The sequence below is a fragment of the Blennius ocellaris genome (assembly GCF_963422515.1).
Source record: "Blennius ocellaris genome assembly, chromosome: 13".
Taxonomy (NCBI): Eukaryota; Metazoa; Chordata; class Actinopteri; order Blenniiformes; family Blenniidae; genus Blennius; species Blennius ocellaris.
In genome coordinates this window covers 9,064,874-9,085,942 of record NC_137662.1, presented here as the reverse complement: position 1 = coordinate 9,085,942, position 21,069 = coordinate 9,064,874, and the positions used below count along the sequence as shown (strand labels likewise).

The 21,069-nt window shown below is 42.3% G+C and overlaps 1 protein-coding gene across 3 annotated transcripts in view; it reads right to left on the bottom strand.

The window, feature by feature from the left end:
- Positions 1 to 20,769, bottom strand: part of peli1b (pellino E3 ubiquitin protein ligase 1b) — a 40,656-nt gene extending 19,887 nt beyond the window's left edge. Inside the window, exon 1 of one of the 3 annotated variants that reach the window (XM_080507588.1) lies at positions 20,412 to 20,769. The gene's annotated coding sequence lies outside the window, so the exon portion shown is untranslated. Of the gene's footprint in view, positions 1 to 11,594; positions 11,792 to 14,653; positions 14,730 to 20,411 lie in introns of those variants that run through there. The other 2 variants (XM_080507590.1, XM_080507589.1) reach the window with 2 other exon arrangements.
- Positions 20,770 to 21,069: the final 300 nt, after the last annotated feature.

Below are 21,069 nucleotides of genomic sequence, written 5' to 3'. Positions count from 1 at the left end.
TAACTCATACTTTGAGGCAACACAAAAAAAATAAAAAATTCTGAAAGTCAAGAGCTTACCAACTGCTCCACTTTTGAGAAATTGCTGGTGGGAACCACAGTGGCACACAACCAAGCCTGTTGTGAACTAACCTAAATTTCAACCCAATTACACCCAAACCCCCCAATACCATTGGGCAATGGCAATACCTCGGGGTAAGAAACTTACTAACTGATAAAGATTTGTCAATTCACAGTGGAAAGATGAAGGCATGCTGCTCCAGTGCATAAGTAGGTCTATTTTTTTTCTTAACATCTATCCATGCTCCACCAGTCATCATGTTTGAAACTCACTTGCTGTGAGGCAGCTTCTGCTCCACCATGCATACACTTGTTGTTTACACTGCTATAATTGGCTTAAACTGTTATACCCCCAAATGCTTCTTCAAAAAAAGCCAGAAGAAATGAACAACATCCCATATCACCTGCTTACATCTCCTAAATATTGCTCAGAGTTTACGCGACAGTAAAAGAGTGAGAAAAGTCTAAAAAAAAGCCACACATCGTAGAAACTATCCCTTGGTGTCATTGACCTAAATAATTCATCTGACAAAAATAATTGGAGCAACGGGAATTTCGTTTTAGGGGTTGAAACTGCTCAGTAAAAGGTGGGTTTTGTAACGTGGATCACTGATCATTAATTCTGCTGAGCCCTGAAAAGAAGCACAGTTCGAAACTGGCGTGTCTCACATGTGCCGCCCGTATGGGTGTGTGTATAATTTTTAAGTGAGTGTCTGAGTAAGCTCTCGACCTCTGCAGTGCTGCATGACACAGAGCTCGGCGTGGCCGGATGCCAGCGGCTGCTTAGCTACCGAGGCACACAGTCCTAACAACAATAGGGGCCAGAGCTCGGCGGGGCCGAGTCCGCTGCCCGGGGGTCATGGACTGTAACGGCATGCTGCCGACGGGCGAGAACAGCAACCTCACACCTCCAAAGGCCTTCATAAAACTTTAGTGCGAGGAGGCACAGACGACACCTGCCATTTTCACCGGCGGCACAGCGTGACAAACGGCTCTGCACACACGTCTTCATGTTAGCACGGAAGCAGGATAACAGCTGCACTTTCGGCATTTTGAACGCCAGCTCAGCCGTAGCGCATGTCAGAGAGCGACGCTTCCAGGGAAACGGAGCCCTTCTTAATCCGGCGCGCGGTGCTCGAAAAGACTGCTGTTGTGGCAAGTTAAAGGGTGACACACTTTCATAATCACAAGGCTCCGTGGAAACGACAACTCAACCAGCGAGTGTCTTTCTCGGGCCGATAGGTCAGCACCCAAAAACAGGTCAGTAGATATGCGAACAGGAAGCAGACACAGAGGAACTCAGAGAGGGGTGACTATGGGGTCAAATGATCTGGCTCGTGGGGTACAACATGTAAACCCCATATAGAAAAGCACCAAAGCCCAGAATCAAGTCAGATCTTCCCAAAATCACTTCAGAGCACTACACCACTGTGCTACCGATCAGTTTTATTTCATTTAATTAAATACGTCAAACTCGTCCAATATCAGATGGTCATTTTAAAGACATAAGTTAACAGCTGTCAAGCTAAATTACAAGAAAGACAAAATTGCTGAACGCTTTATGCATTTTCACATTCAGTGTGTTACGAGTGCCATATGATAACAAGTTTGATACTGCAGAAAATAAAACCAAGATCTCCTGCACAGAGAGGCATCTTCATTACTGGAACGTGGTAATAATATCCTCCCGTTTAAGTGGGTCATCAGATCAATAAATAATTAGAGAAGCCTGGCATAGACTCCGACAAGAGTGGCTTGATTCTGGCTTCTTTAGTACGACACACACCTACTGCTGGGTGAAAATGCAGATCCATGAATTTGTGACGACAGTGTACCATATTCTGATGGCTACTTCCAGTAGGATAACGCATATTGTCCCAAAGCTCAAATCATCTCGGACTGGTTTCTTCAACCAGATAATGAGTTCACTGTACTGGAAAGGCCTCGACAGTCACCAGCTGTACCTACTAAAAGTGGCTGGTGAATGTAAATTGAAGTTAGCGCTATTCATACTTACTTATTAAGGCGCTATAACGACAAAAAACGAGTCTCGACGCAGACTTCAACAGCACCAAAGGGTTAAAACACTCAATTGAAAAAAAGACAAATCATCATCATGCCATAATTCTGGACAAAGAACATTTTCAGTATAAAAGTCTTTCTGCCTGCACGTGAATCCTAAATTCTCCAGCTTCCAGGTATTCTGGCCACTTCTTCTCATCTCATATTTCCTTTACTGATAACAACAAAAAAAGGTCGTCAGCAAATCACCCAGCTGGGTCTACATATTCACCCTGTCAGTGTTTTTATTTTGACTCTCAAAGTGCCGTTCCTATTCTGCCTGCTAGGCAAAAATAAAAAAAAATGAAAAAAAACAAACTACCCAATGTGGGCTCACAGTTGATGACACTATGTGTGTGTGTGAAATAGAGAGGTCTTGAAAGGAAACAACTGAACTCATCTCGTACCTTGCGGCTGCTGTGATCTCTGTTCATGTAAAAGGTCACATGATACCTTATCATCCCAGTATGACTCTCACCACATCATCAAACACTGCTGGTTCTGGGCATCTCGCGCCGTTCATGTTTGCGAGTGAGAAGATTTGAGCTGCTCAGCTGTTTCACACCGAGCAGGAGAGTCATGTGAGCTCTCCCTCCCACTTTTTTTCACCACGTCGAAGATGAGACTGCGTGATTTTTTATTTTTTTTTTATGTGATATTATAAGTACACGTAACCAAACTTTATATCATTCCACCTTGGAGACACGAACGCCTCATCATACCCACAGTGTGTGTCATACAGAGATTCCAAGCTACAGGACAGGAGAAGAAAGACGGCTGTCGAAGCATAAAACTTTCTTACATGTGATCTGCCACCCGAGAAATCCCAGACTTCAGATTTGTAACTATTAAAGTAGGGAGTGGCAGGAGACATTATGCACCTACAGCTCCACGTCTCCTTGTAAGCAAACATCTGCTTTGCTGAAGTGCATGGGCGAGACTGCAATAAAAAAAAAAAAAGAAAGAAAGAAAATGCACCATCTGTTTCCAGTGTTGTTAATTTTAGTGCAGTTAGGATGAATTATAATGGAAATAGAAAAGGACAGAGTGATGGTGAGAAGCACAACCTGTTTCTGTTTGTTGCTCTTTTGAACCAGAAGCCGCCCGTTCTAGTTTGGCCAGAGAACCTGTCAGCAGGTGGACTCAGATTTAACTGACTTTTTTTTCTTTTCTTTTTTTTTTTTTTATTTCAGGGCCTGCACTTTGAGCTGTTACACCACAGCTGGTGATCCAAGTCAATCCAAACATGATTCCTGTAATTAGAATACAGACCATGTCTGAAGAGATAGACGAGTAGGACGGGGTGGCGTTGTGATGGAACAACAAACAAGTCCTTTCTGGGCTGGGAGTCTTTTTTTTTGTTTGTTTGTTTAGGAAGAGTTTTACATATTCTCCCTGTGTCTGGGTGGGTTTTCTCATTCTAACAGCCATACCATTCGCTAAATGGACCGAAATGATTTACAGAGCACATTTTCTTAATTTTAAGATTCTTTATCAATCCCTTTGCCAAAATTGCCATTCTTCTTTTTCATAGTTAAGCTCAACAACACATACTAGATCAAATATACATTTGACTAAAGGTAAGAAAGGGGGGGATGACTTTATGTGAAGTGGTTGGCACTTCATAGTGAGAAGTTGCTTGGTTTGAGTTTTGACTGGGACTTTTCCGTGCAGAGTTGGCATGTTCTTGCTGTGTTCTCATACCAGCTTTCTTCCCCTGGAAACATATGCATTTTCAGAAATATGCAATCGAGGTCAGATCATGACTCAAAAAATTCCCGTAGGTGTTACTGTGTCTGACTTGCCTTTTCGAAAACGTGTTGAAGATGGGCACATGGCATAAATCAACAATAAACCTATGAGTGCAGGCCATATAATAAAACACAACAGACTTTCGCCAGGTCAGCCATATTCTTTACATATTGCATGCTTGGGTAGACTGGTCAGTGTGAAGTTCGGGGAGAAGAAAGCGTGGTCGGAGCCAGCATGCTGAGCTCATCTACCTCACACCGACCTCGCCTCCTCTAACAAAAGCTTTCTTTGTCGAATTCTCACTTCCAAGAGGAACGCCAACCCACTTAAACCCACGTCCGGTTTGGAAAGCAGCAGGGTAAGTCTTTCAGCTCGGAGCAAAACAAAACGCATATCCGTGTGCTGGGTGGAAGCATAGGCTTGAGAAATCTAAGGCTGTGAAAGCTGCTGCAGTGAAATCCTACAGCTGAAAGGTCACGCTGGAGACAAACTCCAAGTATCATTTTGTGGCAAACCACTGTGCTGCAGCACATTTTTCTTATAACAATATTCCGGCCACTGCAGGATCGAATGGCCTACTTCTGTGATTAGTGTAGTCTGAAACATTAATTTTGCCTCCTTTATTTTGATGGCCAATTCATTGCAGGAAGTTACGGGAATACATAAAAACAGATGACAAAAGCTTTAGTTTTTATATCTCCAACAGTGGTTTCAGTGTGGGGTAGGCCGCCACTGTCGTTCTCAAAGGAGCTGGTGGTCAGGGGAATGCCCTTTCCAAGCACAAGTCTTTCTATTATCTTTGCAAAGAAAGAAAAAAAAAACATTTATGCAAGACACACATTTCCATCTATCCATCCATTTTCTATTCTGCCTTATCTGGGTGCCGATTCCAGTTTACTATGCAGCATCTAAATGTGTGCTTTTTAAGCTCTTTAAAATCCAGTTACCTTGCACGCATGTCTCCTTTTTGACCGTATGAACTCCAAACTCTCAATTAAGATCTCTCATCTCAGTCTTATTGTAGTCTCATTCCTTCTTTTGCTTGCTTTTCTTTTGACGAAATAGCTTCAGTAAAGAGTCGCTGGTGAAGGAATAAGATTTTCTTGTCAGTGCTTCTGTTGGAAATTAGGCTATTCATGAATGTATGAATAACACCACAAAAAAAATAAAAAGGATTGTGTTCCATGCAAAGTATTTAAAAGACCATGTTACTCTAACAACTATGGAAGTGTAAAATTAACTTTTGTGAGAACTTAACAGCCTTAGACTCCAACGTTCAAGACCTTTAATCAGCGTGAGGGCGAGAACATCGCCCATGCAAGCTACAGGTTATTTTAACATTAAAAGAAAACCTCCTGAAGTGCTACAAAGCAACCTCAGGCTCTGCAATTAACTCATAGGGTGGAGTTAAAAGTCTACAATTATCCCAACATTTCTTCAATCAAACAGAGCCCAAGAAAAAACAGAAAGTCGTCTTGAGCTCAACAACAAACAGAAATCAGGACCGCCGTGCGAGGTGAGACAGCCTCAAATCAGAAGCTCGGAATCTCAGAAAAGAGTTCGAAAAGAAGGTTTCATTATCATTTCTTATTTGTAAAGGACGATGACAATCAGAGCTGAGAAAAATCACTTGGCTGTGAGGCAATGAAGGCACAGGGTGGTGTCGTGATAAGCAATCGCATCTCGCATCGAGATTATCTCCAGTCCGGTCGGGTGCTTTCTGTGTACAGTATGCATGTTCTCCCTGTGGGGGCATGGCTTTACTCCACATCCGCCAACTTTCCAACTTCCTCCCAAAGTCCAAAACCATGGCTGTACCCTGCCTTCGTCCGGAGTCGAGTGGAATAAGCTCCAGCATCCCTGCAACCCTGAGAAAGATAATAGCACTAGCTCAAAGTGCAATTAGCAAAACGCTAAACCCACAACCAATTACAACCAAATGTGGAACATCATGTAAAGTCGGATGCAGATGCCAGGAGGGGGAAAAAGGAAACCTTTCAAAGTGAGCAAGCTATTTAATCTGGATCATCAGTCATCTCTGTATGAGCAGGAAGAGAAGGAAAAGGGAACAAGATGAAAGGCTTCCAACAGTTTTGAATATCTTTCATTGTGACAATACAAGGAGCATAATGCAGCACCGTCACGCTGGAGGTGTAAAGACGGTAAGAAAAGGCAGGGTGGCTGGGCCTGGCTGGGAAACCTCACCCTTGTAACAACAAGGTCCAATGCGAACAACAAGTCAAATCATGCGCTCACCCTACAAATTAAAGTTAGATGATTTGGAGCTTTCTGTTGGGAGTTTGTTGGAGGCTTTGTGTGCGTCTGTGTGTGTCTGTGTGTGTGTGTGTGCGCTGGTATTTAGACTCCTTGGGTTTGGTTTCTGATGTGTAGAGTTGCATCGTTGGGTCAGAGGGGAGGGATTGGTTGGTGCTCTGAGATCAGATGCTGGATGACTTGGAAACTGATCGGTTTCTGTCTCCTTCTTGGTCAAAGCTTTTCCAATCGAAGAACATGAACTGTTGGAATCTACACTACAGAGCATGAAAAAAAGAGGAGGCAGAGAGAGAGAGATCACTCCCAGTAGACGCTAGAGGAAAATACTCCTTTTTTTCAGGAGTTTTGCAAAAAAGCATTAAAGTGTGTAAATCAATGCGCCATGCATCTTCAATGCATGTTTCATTTAGATTAGGCTCAGTGGGTCTGGAGCCTCTCCCCGCTAAAGGTTTCATCAAACTGTGTGACTTTAGGAGTCTTGCTTTATCAAGCTGATCTTCTCGTAACATTTCCTGGAAAAGTTCTATATCGAAACATGTGGATGTCGTTCAACATTTATTGTTTTGCTGCATTGCTGGTGTCGTTCGGATCCATTTTTAGTTTAGTTGTTGTTTCGTAACTTATCGTAGAGGACACATTGTGTGGTCTGAAGACATTCTCTGATACTGTCATAAGATGATTTCTGGCTGTCTCTTGTCATACAACTAAAATCGCTGCGTAAAGCTGTCTTCAGAAAGTATTAGAGATCGCACAGGTCTAAAGTAGACCGCCGGTCAAAGACACTTCATTTCCTGAAATGTAGTTCAAAATCCAATTTAATTATTCCCAGTAATAATCGGTTTGTGTTTCAATATCACAGCCTCCTTAAGTAGCACTTAAACAGAGCTCTACAAATACTATGTTATACGTTTCTGTCCTTTCATTTCAACAATTGAAAAAGCAATGGCAATTCATCACCAGGAAGTCAAATCTCAGTTCTCAACAGCTCCACAAACCAAGGAGCTCTTCCAGGGCACTGTTGGTTCCCTGCCAGCCTGAATGGATCACAATCCACGCCGAGATAAAATCTCAAGTCTGACTGCATTTGGCAAATGGCAAGTGCTAATTTTCCATTCTGCTCACACTCTCTTTCCGTGGTGTGAACTGGATTTCAGAAATAGGACTACTACACCTCCTCTAGTTTAACATAAATTCCTCTACTGAACATGCTTAACAGCTAGCTCATAATTACTGGATTTGTTTGTAGCGGGCAAAAGCGCGTGTCCATTTTCCCAATGGGAAATGATCAGACTTATTCCCATTCACACATCAGATGTTAAAGTAAATAAACTAGGAGTACTGGCACCCAAAATCAAGGCTGAAAACATAAACCGGGCAATAAAACTCATGACAAGAAAATTCACAAGCTGATGCAACGTATGGGAAAATTAATGTAGTGAGAATTACACCCCCTGAAGCTGAGCAGACAGATAAGATGGTTTTATGGTTTTAATTCAAACCAGAAAGTGGATTCCTGATGCAGCTTCTACAGCTCGGACCAGAGAAATAGAATAAAATGCGTTTGTGAGGGTATACATGAATTAAATACGTCCCCACTTAATATTTTGCTGATTATTTTAAAGCTGAAGTCCACAATGGACCTCTTAGGAACAGAGAAACATGTCTGACTACAGATATGCCTGCAGCTCAGAAGTGATTTACACAGAGTCGCGTGTCGATGCACACAGGAAGTCCCAATTCCCTGCCCACTCACAGACAGACGCACAGTACTCATGATCAGACGTCCCTCGAGAAGCTCTCCGGTGTTTTTGTCTGAATAGATCTATCTATGTATGTGTGTGGTCCGGTATTTACTCAATCTGAGGGAAACGTACTGTACCTCAAACTCGTGAGGCCCACAGCATCACGCCTGCTTGAGAAGAAATGGAATGTCTGGCTGCTCATGGCTGATGAATGCTTGGAATCATGAGGTGAGAATTAAGGTGAGAGTTGAGGTAACCTGTCGTAAAAGCTAATGTTACAAGGGATTCAATACACCCAGGAGAACATGCACCATTATACCAATAAATCCTCATAAACCATTAAAATATAAAAAAAACATTTAGCCTTAAAATCATCTCAAGGTAATGGATAGACTTTTAATGGGAAGACATTTGCAGAAAATCGACATTGTATAGTGTTCATATGTGCTAAAAAATGCTATTCATTACATATAATAATTCCTAAATCTTGATTAGTGGCTGCAAAAAAAAAAAAAAAAAAACCTCATACAAAACAGCTGTGTGAAATACCAGAGTGTAATAAATAAGGTTGCATGAATATTGGCTTTAGCTTCCATCCATAAATCTGCGCTATTCAAGTTAGAGTCACAGAGGGAAGAAGCTTTCCCAACTGACACTGTGTGAAAGATACACCAAGGACTTAATCACAGACAGACAGAATCACCAATGTAGAGATTCACAACTCTGACCAATTCAAAGTTGAGTAAATCCATAGCTTAGACCCAGCGACGAACTCGAATCAGCTCGCAGGTCGGCCAAGGGGAATGCTTCCTGTGAAGTGACACTGCTTTTACTTTTTAGTTCCATTTCAAACATAAAAGCTCCCATTCCACATTTTTTTAAATTGAAGTCTGAGTAAGAGGTTTGACCATGAGTTTAACGACCTGCCAAACTACCCAAAATACATATTTCACTTTGAAGTCAGAGAAAACTGCTCTTAGTATCTTAAACTCAGCTGGAGATGAGTTGCATTTTGCAAGGGATGGAGCCACAATCGCAACCCCATAGGAACTAAGCCGGGAGAGGATAGAAGGAATTATCTGTATGCAGAAAGCTATTATCTTGGGATAACAAAATACTTAATATATCATTATCATTTGTTGTGAATTTCATTCTCAGATAGTGAATCGGACGGTCTGCAGCTACGATGTAGCAATAATGTGTGATGAATATCCTGCTTGCTCAGGACGATGCACACATGCGCTCTAATAGGGCAAATAAAGTATTAATTAACCACAACCCATCTGTCATTTTAATGGTGGCTACGTTGAATTTCCTCCCTTTTTATGGAAACGTTATCAGAAGATGTGTCACTATATGACGTCGGGGATCTCAGCAGTAACCATCAGGCTTCACCGGCGACCTTATAAACTTGTGCACCAAAGCAAACACTTCCACATGCGGCGCTACCCACACATCAAGCCTCCACAGACACTGAAGCTGCCAAAACCACGCTGAGCTCGTTTTAAGAGGATCTCCCTTAGCTGGGACCATGATGGAAAAAAAGGGGTCGTTGGTAACAAGGCCGATTAGAATAATCTACTTCGGCCGGACGCCAAAGTACTTGACCGGAGGAAGCGTTGCCACAACAATACTCACTCATCAGCTATGAACAGCCAGACGTGAAATATGTGGAGTGGGTCAGGACGACTTAGAAACAAGGTGAAGAATTTAACCCTGAGCTGTGTAAAAATAATAAATACACTTACACAGTCTTTGTTCTTGTGTTTTTTTATGGGTTTATTGTTGATTTATTTTTTTATCTGCTCCACATAATTGCTATTGTATTTCCCTTTTTCCACTCGTTCTACCAAAGTGACAGTTGTCTGACAACTCGTGTTGCACTTGAGGGCATTTCATTTACTAATGACATTCATTCAATTCAAATGCATATACAGCAAATGCAGTACTGGCTGCTGGTTGAAATGCACACTCAAGTTACTACTAATACTAAATGTTGAGTCTTTAATGGCGCATATGAACATGGTGTCAAAACGCCCTTGTCGTCCACATTTTCCATCCATCACTCTTCTATACTGCTTTGTTCAACCGAAGGTCGCAGGAAGCTGATCTCAGCTGAATATGGTCCCTCACAGTGCAAACGCAGAGAAACAGACGGCCACACACACCCATGAGAACTGGACTGTGGGAGGAAAGCAGATTACCTAAAGAAACCCCACACAGATCCCAGTCAAACATGCAAAGCCCACAAAGAAAGGCCCTCGAGTCCAGACTCACATCGGGAATATTCTAACTGCAAGGTGAACGTGCTCTGCACTACGCTACCGCAGGCTAAAAATGTTATACACATGCTGGTGAAGGTCACAATACAATACTCTGTGACCAATTTCAACCATGAAGTAGCCTTGAGAAAAAACCCATTTTTAACTTCAAGGGTGCACCCGGGACAAGATCTTTTCTTGTTCACAGGGGCCCTGTTCACACCTCGACCCACCACTCCTCGGAGGACAGACTGCAGCCGGACCCTTCGGCGCCGAATTCCTGCTGAGAATTGAATTAACTCATCAAAACAAACTACTGGCTGCTCTGGAAGCTCCCAGGGACTGGCAGCCCTCCAGAAATCAGGATACAAGACCACTCCCACCAAAGCAGTTCGAGGCAACGGACGGCTGGACTTGTGTGAAGGGTCAGACTGTCTGGAGGCCGAAGGAATATAAATACTTAATTCACTGTGAATGGAGGCGAGTTTGACTCATAACTAATGTGTCATGTCAACCCTCCTTCCCGCTATCCCAGGATAAGTTTAGGAAGAGTACTAACAAGCACTGGTATAGTTGGTTCCCGTTTTTATGTCTTTCGATGAATAATGTTTGGAATATCCATGTGAAACAGACTTCCCTCAATCTAACTCAGGCTGCCTGGGATTAAAAAGATTTGGCCTTGAGTCTCAAAATAAGTCCTACTTTGTCTGCTGAGTGGAAAAAGTTCATTATAAATGGAGGCCTCCAGCCAGTAGACGAACACAGACCTATTCATCAGACATTTCAGAAAAACAGCCATAAGCTGCATTATGTTGTTACAAATCATTTTGCATACTGGAAAAAAAATAAGCTTGTGACCAGTATCCTCTATTAACTATATAATGAAGGCATGTTGAAATACTTGTTTTTTTTAACATGTAATTTATTGCATGCTTCTCTGTGGAACAGCAGCTGACTTTGCCAACATCTTCCACAATATTATCAGTTCAGTGTTGAATAAAATCTACATACTGAAAACAGCCCAGGATAGAATGATGCGACAGTGGTCAGAACGTCTTGGTATAACCAACATTTAAACAATAATTGAACTGCTGCTGCACAATATATGCCTCTTTGTGGGACGATAGAGTACCTTTCAACTTTACTAAGAGCTCAATTGAACCACCTACAAAATGTTCAAGACAAGAAGGAACTTAAAACTTCAGAGACATAAGGCTATGAAAATGGTTTATATTGGCATTTGAAGAGACCTTTTGTAGTTGGAAGTGGTAAACCTCACGTGGTGTCACAATATGTCAGGGTATTTTCAGGATAACAATAATTCTGCAATGATCATTCAGACTCTGATGTGTTCTAAACCAAATGCCATGATCTATGTTCATGTTAATCACTTGGTATCAAGGAATCTGGTTCCTGATGTCAGCCCAACAAGACCCAATTGGTACCTGCCAACCTCCCGCTGCCAGCAATGGCTCCTTTCCACCTCCTTTCCATCCAGGTGGGTCCCGGTCTGGGCGGAGTACACGACTGGTTGTGTTCTGCTTCAATGAGGTGTTTTTGGATGTGTTTGTCTGGGTCTTCACTCCAGACCTGTCCGCCTTGGGAAGCCCTACCAGGAGCACATTGCTCCCGACGGCATAGCTCTGGAGATCACAAGACCGCACAAGCCCTTCCGCCACGACAAGGCCACGATCCAGGAAGGGAGCAGAAACCATACGAGAGAGACTATGAAGATTGATGAAGTGTTCCGAGCGTTTGAACAGAGCTCGGAAAATCTTAACGTGAGAGTGACGGTTTGTCGGTGTTGCGTTTTGTCCACGTTGTGACAAACGGCTGCTGTTCTTAGTTTCCAGGGCCGGTCCGCCGTCGGCATACTGGTTTTCCTGTGAGCTGCACCGGGAGGAGGTGAACTGATGACAGACAGCAGGGGGAGAAATAGGAGGGCTGCTGTTCAAGTTACAGTCTCATCGATAATTCAGTAGGAAGAACACAGACAGGAGTACACACGCAGACAACAAACTAGAATGTCGGTGGACGTGTAGCGAGACACAGACCCCAGGCAAGGTCCTGGAGACATGATAATGACCCAATAAAAGATATACATGTGCAGCACGATCACTGGTTGCCTTTGTAGTGCAGGAAATCGGACATGAATGCAAGCGACGATTGGCAAAATGTGAGCAGTCGTGTGCACATGAACACGTTTTACATGTACACGTGTGGGCGTGAAGTCATACTGGCAATAATATAACACAAACACATACAGTTCCTACATTCCTGAGGTCCTGATGTCTGACGCCCTAACCCTAAATACAAATCACCATACGGTTTATTTTCCTGAGGTCTCAAAAATGCATTGTCCTACTGAAAATCCGAAAACGTTCCTCCCCTCTAAGTTGAGGGTCAAAGGACAAGGAGGCTCGCGCGCTGAATAGATAGCGAGGTCCTTGAGGAAATAGGTAACGCAAGCTTAAGTGAATAAAACGGACTTGCTTTTTGCTCTCAAAAGACAGCTGAGTCCTCACAATGCGCAAACAGATTTATGTCCCCACAACATCAGTAACACCCAGTGCTTACACAGCCAAGTGGCCTGCGCACAATGTGACCTTCCTGGAAGCATGCAACAGCAGAACGCAGTGGAGAAATCAGATGCGAGCTCAAAATGATTCATCCCCATCACGTGTGCAGAGGGGAAATGTATATTCAAGTTTGTTTGTTGTTGGGTTTTTTTTAATCGCTGTTAATTACGTGAACATGTATTTAAGAACAATAAAAGCAGATCTGAAGACTGAATGATTAGAGTCACGGAGAAAAGCACAAATGTGACCCTCTCAGCTGGAGTGTTTGAGAGTGACACATGAACAAAGCCAACGAGATAAATGACGGCTGCACAGTGTGCTCCGCTTTTAGCGAGCTTGGTCAAGACTGAGAAACTCATGACGTTTGTTGTTGCGTTTCATTTTCTTCACACGCTGTTAATATGACACTTGTAAAGCACTCGGTGAAAGCATGTATCACACAGACAGAAACGTTATCTTAGTGGGGATGCACCAAAGCAATTGATAACGATAACAGAACTAAAATATGGCGCACCGATAAGTCAAATATTGCCAAGTTTAGTTTCCAGTTAAAAGAACGCAGCTGCTATATTGAAAAGAAAATGTTCCGTTTGAGTTAATAGAGGTGGTGGATAAAATACCATGTTTACTAATGTGAATAATCAGCTGAAAATATATCATGCAAACAAATGCGAAACATTTTTTTAACAATGATTCAATTGCAGTTCGTCTTTACATAAATTCTACTGGCAAAGCTAATCAGGCAGGTATAAAATGTGGACAAATACTAGATTCACAGTGTGACTGCAAACACTGACGTCACCACAAATCACACCATGCTCATTGTTTACATGCGACGTTGCGCCGCCAGCCCAACCTAAAATCACATGACAGGTCATTCAAAGCAGGAAGTTGGTTGCTTATCAGATATCCATGTCCTGTCACTCAGTCCTGATCTGTTTACATGAAAAAAAAAAAAAACGTGTTTGCAATTGTAAAAAAAAAAGTATGATTTCATTGTCAGTATTTGCTCAACAGACAGTGTAGAAGCAGAAAGGATAATATGACTTGGTGAACTCAGTTTAATGATCGTTGTCACTTGTGACAGCAACTGTAATCTGAACCACGACACTGCAGGTGACTTAACACGAGAGGAAGGTACTTTCCAAACGGTTGGTAATTATAGCACCTTTAATTAATGATTCAGAACACTTGGAAAGAACATTGGGTTATATCATTTTATGTTTTAGACGCTTTATTGCTTCTTTTTTTTTAAAGCTAAATAAAAGCAACTATTGCTGCACTGAAACATCAGGTAAAAAAAAAAAAAAAAGACAGTTAAATTATTCATCTTTCCAGCCACCATTTCGTTCCTGTTTGGGTTGCTGCAGTTGTGGTGAAAGTTATATTTTTCTACAGAGGTAAGAGTTTTTGAGATGTGCCGTACCCGGTTACAGTTTTGGAACAACAGTCTTTTCATGTTGCTTGGGTTCAAACTGCTGGCAACTTTTCTAGAGTATTTTTGAATAAAACAAAGCGTAGATATTTGGAAACACGTTGGATTTAGAGACAGTGTTTTGCTCTAAACAGCAGTTTCATGTATTCAGGTCCATTTAAGAGCCACCGACTCCCGCTTGTGTCACATCTTAGCTACTTTAAGCAAGAATTTGCTTTGTTGAATACGAGGACTCCGGCACTGATTATTGAACGGATTCCCAGCAATTACTGCCCAGTCTTTCTCTGCTTTAACAGAAACAGCAGCACTCCCCCAAGGAAGCCAAAGCATCAACAAGTTACAAAACGGTGATGAAGCACAATCAGAGGTGATAATCACACGCCCCCTGTGTGAATATGAAAATGGGTGTGTGTGTGTGCGTGTGTGGTCGCCACTTCGAACGGGCTGCACAGCCAGGAAACGAAGCCACAAACTTTTCTCCCACCCTTACCTCAACAGCGTTTTCAGTTTCTGCCCGGAAAAGTGACAAAATTCTGGTGATGCAAACAGATACTGACGTCCCCACAGGAGCCAAGCTGCGTTATGAGAGCAAGTGTGAGGAGTAAAATTATGAGAAGGGTAAACCTTTCTCCAAGGAGGAGGAGGGCATCGCCTACTGGCTGAGGGATTGTCTGTGCGAGAGAAAGTTTTTTTTACGAAGAAAATGGAGAAATAGCAGAAAAATGTCTTCTGAGAGGTGTAAGGTTACGACACATCGCTGCGCTATCTCAGCTACTAAGCAGGTGTACTTTCAGGTATGGTCTCTTTTACGTATGCAATTTGTATTTTTATCTCTCACTATAAAAAAAATCTCCATACTTGTCAAAGCTATTATGCTCCAGAGACACAATTCATCCATAATGCATGTGTTTTACAATAAACCAATTTCTCCATAACTTGAGTTTACATATTTCATATGGTAATGTAATGTGCTGTGACCTATGGGAGGCATTTTATTATTACATGTGAGTTCCAGAAGCATAATGGAGGAACTGAGCTGCTCCCTAGGTTTGTAGCTAATTAATTTATGCCGCAACTTTGAGATTCTATTTTCTATGAGTTCAAAACATTAAGCCTGTTTTGCAGTCAGCCCACAAAAGTAGCTTTTTTAATGCTTCTGCTGAATTAAATCAGATTTGTGTCGCCTTACATTTCTATGAGTCTGATGGTTTCAAAATTACATGACAACAAACATAGGTTATTTGCCACAAATGAACTTAGGAACCCCACCAGTGTAGCATTGGCACTCTGTAACAGGACGGTTCCACAGATGGAAAGTACAAACTCTGGCCATGTAAAGTGTAAACAAATTGATTCCCAAAGCAAAGCGAGGATGTGTCTGAACTCCCTGAAAATGCAAGATTGAGAAGACACGTCTCAATTGTTTTGAACGCCAACTTTGCTTGATGTCAAGTAAAGTCCCAACCTCAGTGAGATGCAACATTTCGTGACAATAAGGAGACACAGAATTCTGAGAAAATTTGCAAAAAAAATTAGAGCTTCCAGTTGGAATTACACTCAACTACTACTTTGCATACTTTACACAAATGCTGCAATGGTGTTAAAGAAACAACCTGGATGAAAACCATACCAACTTGCTGAAGGCTTTTCTTGACTTGCACATTCTTGATGGATGGACAGAAAGATAAATATCTATCTTTACTAAGTACAAAAAAAGAAATATGGATTTTCTCACACTTTCTGGATGGATAGCCAGAAGGACAAAAGGATGGATGGACATTAATATAGCGTATTTCTTACTGCTCCAACAGTCTCAAGGCTGTTAAAACTTAAAACACACCAATGACAATAGCTGCCAAATGAGGCCCTTGACCTCCATTGAGAGTACTTTGGGGTTCCGTTTGTTACCCAAGGACTTTTGGACATATGATGAGGTCAAGAAAAGCGACGGATCATCAACCTCATGGTTAGAAGACAACTCACCACTGAGCCAACACCCTACTGAAACGCAAAGGCGGCAAACCTGTCAATGTTATGAGATATTTTGTAAAATCCTTCACATATTTGGCATTTGTTGATGTGGGGATAGGAGCTTTACTGTTTCACCACTACATATAGCTTTTCCAGCTTTATGAGTCCGGCAAACTTTGCAAACAAAAGCCAATATAATCCACTGGATGAAAATAAGTCGCATAATAAACGTATGTATCTTTACCGCCCACAGGCCACTCATGACTGCCTCTTCAGCAAACGTGTAAGAAACTGACAATGAGTCAAACAAGCAGGAGAGCGTAAGTGAATTGTCTCGAGCTCGGTCTCCCTGAAGCGACGGAAAAAAAAAAAAAAAAAATCGCTGGTGGTTTTAAAGCTCCCCCTCCTCTTTAATTTCCTACCTTGCAGAAACAAGGCCAAAAAATTGTGCCCACTGTCTGACCCACTTTCCATGACAGACGTAATCTCCCAGCACAAACTTCAGCCGCTTTACCAGAGAGTAAGCCGGGCCGAGAGGCGTGCGCCAAGCCTCTCGCACCCAGCGGGGGGGGGGGACCGCCGCTCAGCTGTGCCGGCGATTACACCCGCCGAGCTCGCCGGCCCTCGCTAATCAATCCACACACTGCAGGCACGTGGAGAATGGCTGCAAACACAAAACAAAAAGTCTTTTCTCTCCGACGGCAATCTCGGCCCTTCAAGGTTTTAAAAAGTGTACAAACACACACAGCTGGCTGGCCTTTCGTTGACTTGCGGGTTAAAATCTCAAACATATTTACAAAACGCTAAGCGCTCGGATGCTGAAAAGTGTCTGCTATGAGCAACGAGCGAAGAAGCAATAAAAGGAACTCCTGCAGAGATCACACCGAGCTCAGATTGCAGGGGAGACGATAATATTAATTCACTCAAAATCCTAAACATTCTCAATAGTCTCTTTCTCGGCCCGTCTTCTCAAATTACGATGCTGGACACATGCATACAATGATGTAAGAAAACCCTATTTAACCACTTCATATCGAGACAGACCGGATTTATTTCAATTTAATAGCTTCCGATATGCGGCAGTTATGTTTCAGATGGACTAAGAACCTCAAACTAAAAATCTTGCCTGTGATTGGACAGCCAAGGTTACGATCATAACCTTAACCAGGACTAAAGAAAAACACAGCCACAGATTTTACACTGGTAGGAAGCGCCTTTGTAATCCTGTTGCTGTGTTTTAAAACACTTTCATATCCACACTGGATCACACGCCCTATAAAAGACAACACTTGGATCTATAATTGATATGAAAGCATTTTAATCCAATTGCTGAAATGAGGTTATGGGTTTTCTGTGGTGGTCCAGTTCAGACCGGGGCGAGACTGGGAGGCCCGCCTGTGTCCCCACAGACCGGGTTACTAAGGATACAGGCAGCATGGAGCCTCCATTAAGACATCAGAGCTGCTCCCGCACTCCCGTCTGACACCATCGGATCAAGTTTCCTCCCTGAAACCGAGACTCGGGACCGGCCTGGAGAACACAGACGCACTCCGGCCTCCAGGCAACACACCCGATGTTAAATGTGCAAAATCAGTAAGTGCAACACTTGCACTCTCCCCACTGTTACATAACAAACCCAAAGCACTGCAAGTACTTCTTTCTTTTCTTCTTTTTTTTTTACCACTTATAGTACTGCGAGGTTGGACACTTTGTTCAGGGAATTATAATATAAACATTTATTAAAACAGGGAGGCACTGTGTTCACTGCTTCCTACAACAGATCCAGATCTGTTCGGGCTTCAGATTATTCATCAGTGTCTGCAGCACAAGCTATTTCTGCAGGACACAGATTGCAACACAGAACTCTGCTCGTTTTCTCCTTAATGCACGTGTGACTATGGGTTCATGGGCATCGTTTAACGACTTCTTCATGTATCGGGCAAGTCTGACTATATAAGACGACGCGCACGAGCTTCCGTTGTTGGAAAAAAAAATGCAGTGTGTTTCTAGTACATCCAATTCTATTGGGGGGGTATTTAGTGTGTTTGATTTGAGTCACTTCCACACTTTCTGCCTGATTTATATTTGTAAATGCAACGTAAAAAAAAGTTTATTTATGTCACAAAAGTGGAAAAGAAAAGTCCCAAAATACTCTAAATGACTTCAAAGAAGTGATAGGGTGACCAAAGTTGCATTCACTATTTCTTCCTGTGTGTAACATTCAGAGAAAAGAAAAATGTTTCTACTGAATAAGAAAAGGAGGTTTGTTAGTTAGTTAGTGCCTCTATTCACTTCTGGTAACTTCAGCTGAGAAGATGAGGCAGTTTCACTCATTTCCATTCAAGCTGTGTTGTTAGTGTGCATTTATTTTTTACATTAAAGTGTCAACTGCAGCTCTTTTGCATAGAAATGATCAAAAATCATCAAAAGCCCTCTTCACTGCTGCACTGTAAATCTATTTGTTCTATTTAATCCTAGATTATAGTTACCTCAATTTAAAAGTAGACTTTGACTGTGATTATTTCTGCAGCATGTCAGGAACCACAAGTCTTGAAAGCCACAACAGGAAAACACACAATTGATATGCATGTGAGGCAAAACACATATATGTGCAAGTGTTTTAGAGTGACTGAATATTAAACTTTTGAGACTATTAGGAAGATACATATATATATATATATATAAAGCTTTGCCACAAACCATATTAAACAAAGCCATACTCTTGAAAATACCGTGATGTCGCATATCTAATTCAACAGGAGAAACTGGGCGACAAGAAAATATAAGCCATTTTTACATGCTCCAAACAAAACTCCCAACACCAACCACATCAGTGACCAAATGCCAGAATCTATGAAGTGTCATTCCTTCAACCCACTCACCACATTTCAGATGCGAGCTCTCTGCCAGTTCAAGCCAAAAACACAAACTTTCCAGCAAAAGAGAGCAGAGACTCCACAGACTGTTAGAACATGAGGATATATAATCCACAAGCAGGAGCCCCCCCCCCCCCTTTTGTAAGAGGGTCAAGAGACTAATAACGTCAAACAAAACTGGAATTTAAAGTTTTATATTAGATTCTATAATTGTACCCGATTTGTTAGCCTTTGAGTGACCATCAAGTAATTGTCAGTCCATGAAATGACTGTATATTGTACTTTACAACCTTGATTTGAAACTATGATGGTTACCAAAAAAAAACCTGTGACATTTACATCAAGAATACAGTTAACTTAAGGCTTTTCTAACAATCTCAAGCAAGACTGAAAAATATTGCTCCGGTAGGGGCAGAAATACAACAAAACAAGCCATTGTAGTGTGTCACATTAAATTGTACAGATTAGTGGTTGGTGAGTGTATACTGAGTATTATTTCTGTACTTGCCACAGACTGTATTGTCGTTAACGTGTAATTGAGAAAGTATGAGAGTATTCATACTTTAGACCAGCCACATAAAGCCAGAACTGAAGAGGTCTAAGGTTCAGGAGCCTGGAAGGTGGTGTTGAAGGTCATAAGCATTGTTTTTTTTAAGTACTGATGTTTAATTTAACATTTAGAACAGTTTAAAAAGCGAATATCAGACCAGAATATGAGCATACTTTTGTTGGGTGTGGGGGAATCCTGCTGGTGACTCAATGCATGTCTGTCTTTTTAATGGACATTTCCACCAAAAGTAGGCAATAGAGAGATCTCTACTCTCATCACAAACTCACACAGGGGGGGAAAGGGACAGCATGAGGCAGAGAAGGGGAGGAATTACACCGAGGTGTTGATGTGATGGAAGAAAACGAAGAAAGAGAATGGGAGGGAGGAGGGGGGGTGTCATTAACTGGCAATCAAGCCTTAGTACTGTTCAGAGTCGCCTGCATTTGCTTAATTCCTTATCAGGCAATGTTCCCTTTCTCTCCGTGACAAGTCAACATGCAGACTGGATGTGGTGTAAACTAATGCCTGCATCTCTCCACACCAGCAGAGAGAGAGTCGGCGCCAGCATTATCTCTGATTTCCATACAGATAAAGTCAAAACAGGTGCATGAGAAAGTGTGTGCACTTGACAAAGATCTTTACTACTCTGCAGCCGCAGCACTGCCTCTCCCGACTTGCTTTCTGGGTGACAGGACGTTCGTAGACGAGGCAAAGTTGCAGGTTTAAAGGTCCAGTAGGACAAAGCAGGGGACAGTTGATTCACAGAGAGGCTAGCGCTGAATTAGCCCCCCTCACGTTTACTATCGCCATTGTGGAGCGGGTGGTCAGGTGGCTCTGCAACGTGTACTCACTGTGTTATCAATGATGAAGTCCTCTTATTGTCCTCAAGTCTCAGCTCGGCCAGAGCTCAGTGTTTTTTGCCCCCAGATTTTACCTGCTTTACCCCCCAACTTGCTGAGGCTAGCAGGCTGCAGCTAACGTCCCTCCACAACCAGCGCACATACACGCTCCAAAAAAAAAAAAAAAAACACACGAAATTTCGGCTTAATTTCTCCTCATGTGAGCTGCTTTTGAATTAAAAACGAAGCAGAAAAAATAAATAAAATGGAAGCCAGAGAAGATATGTGTTATTTGTTCCCGTCTTTAGTGGAGTTGTGAGTTAAAGACGCTCCCCGCACGGAGCAGTGTTTAAATGACAGCCTCTCCGCGGTGCGCTGTCCTTTGTTGTGAGCATCTCAACGTAAACACACACGGAGCGTCCTGCTCGTACACCGCCTCCGCGCATGCGCAGTGGGAGGGGGTGGCCGGGCCGCAGCCGCAAAGGCAGCTGGGAGTGGTAGTTTATCTGTAGCTAACAAGGGAACGGCCACAAATTAAATAAATAACTATCATTACCATAAAATTAATTTTAATCAGATGTTCAAATACCTGCAAGCAAATTATTATTATTATTATTATTATTATTATTAGTAGTAGTAGTAGTAGTAGTAGTAGTAGTAGTAGTAGTAG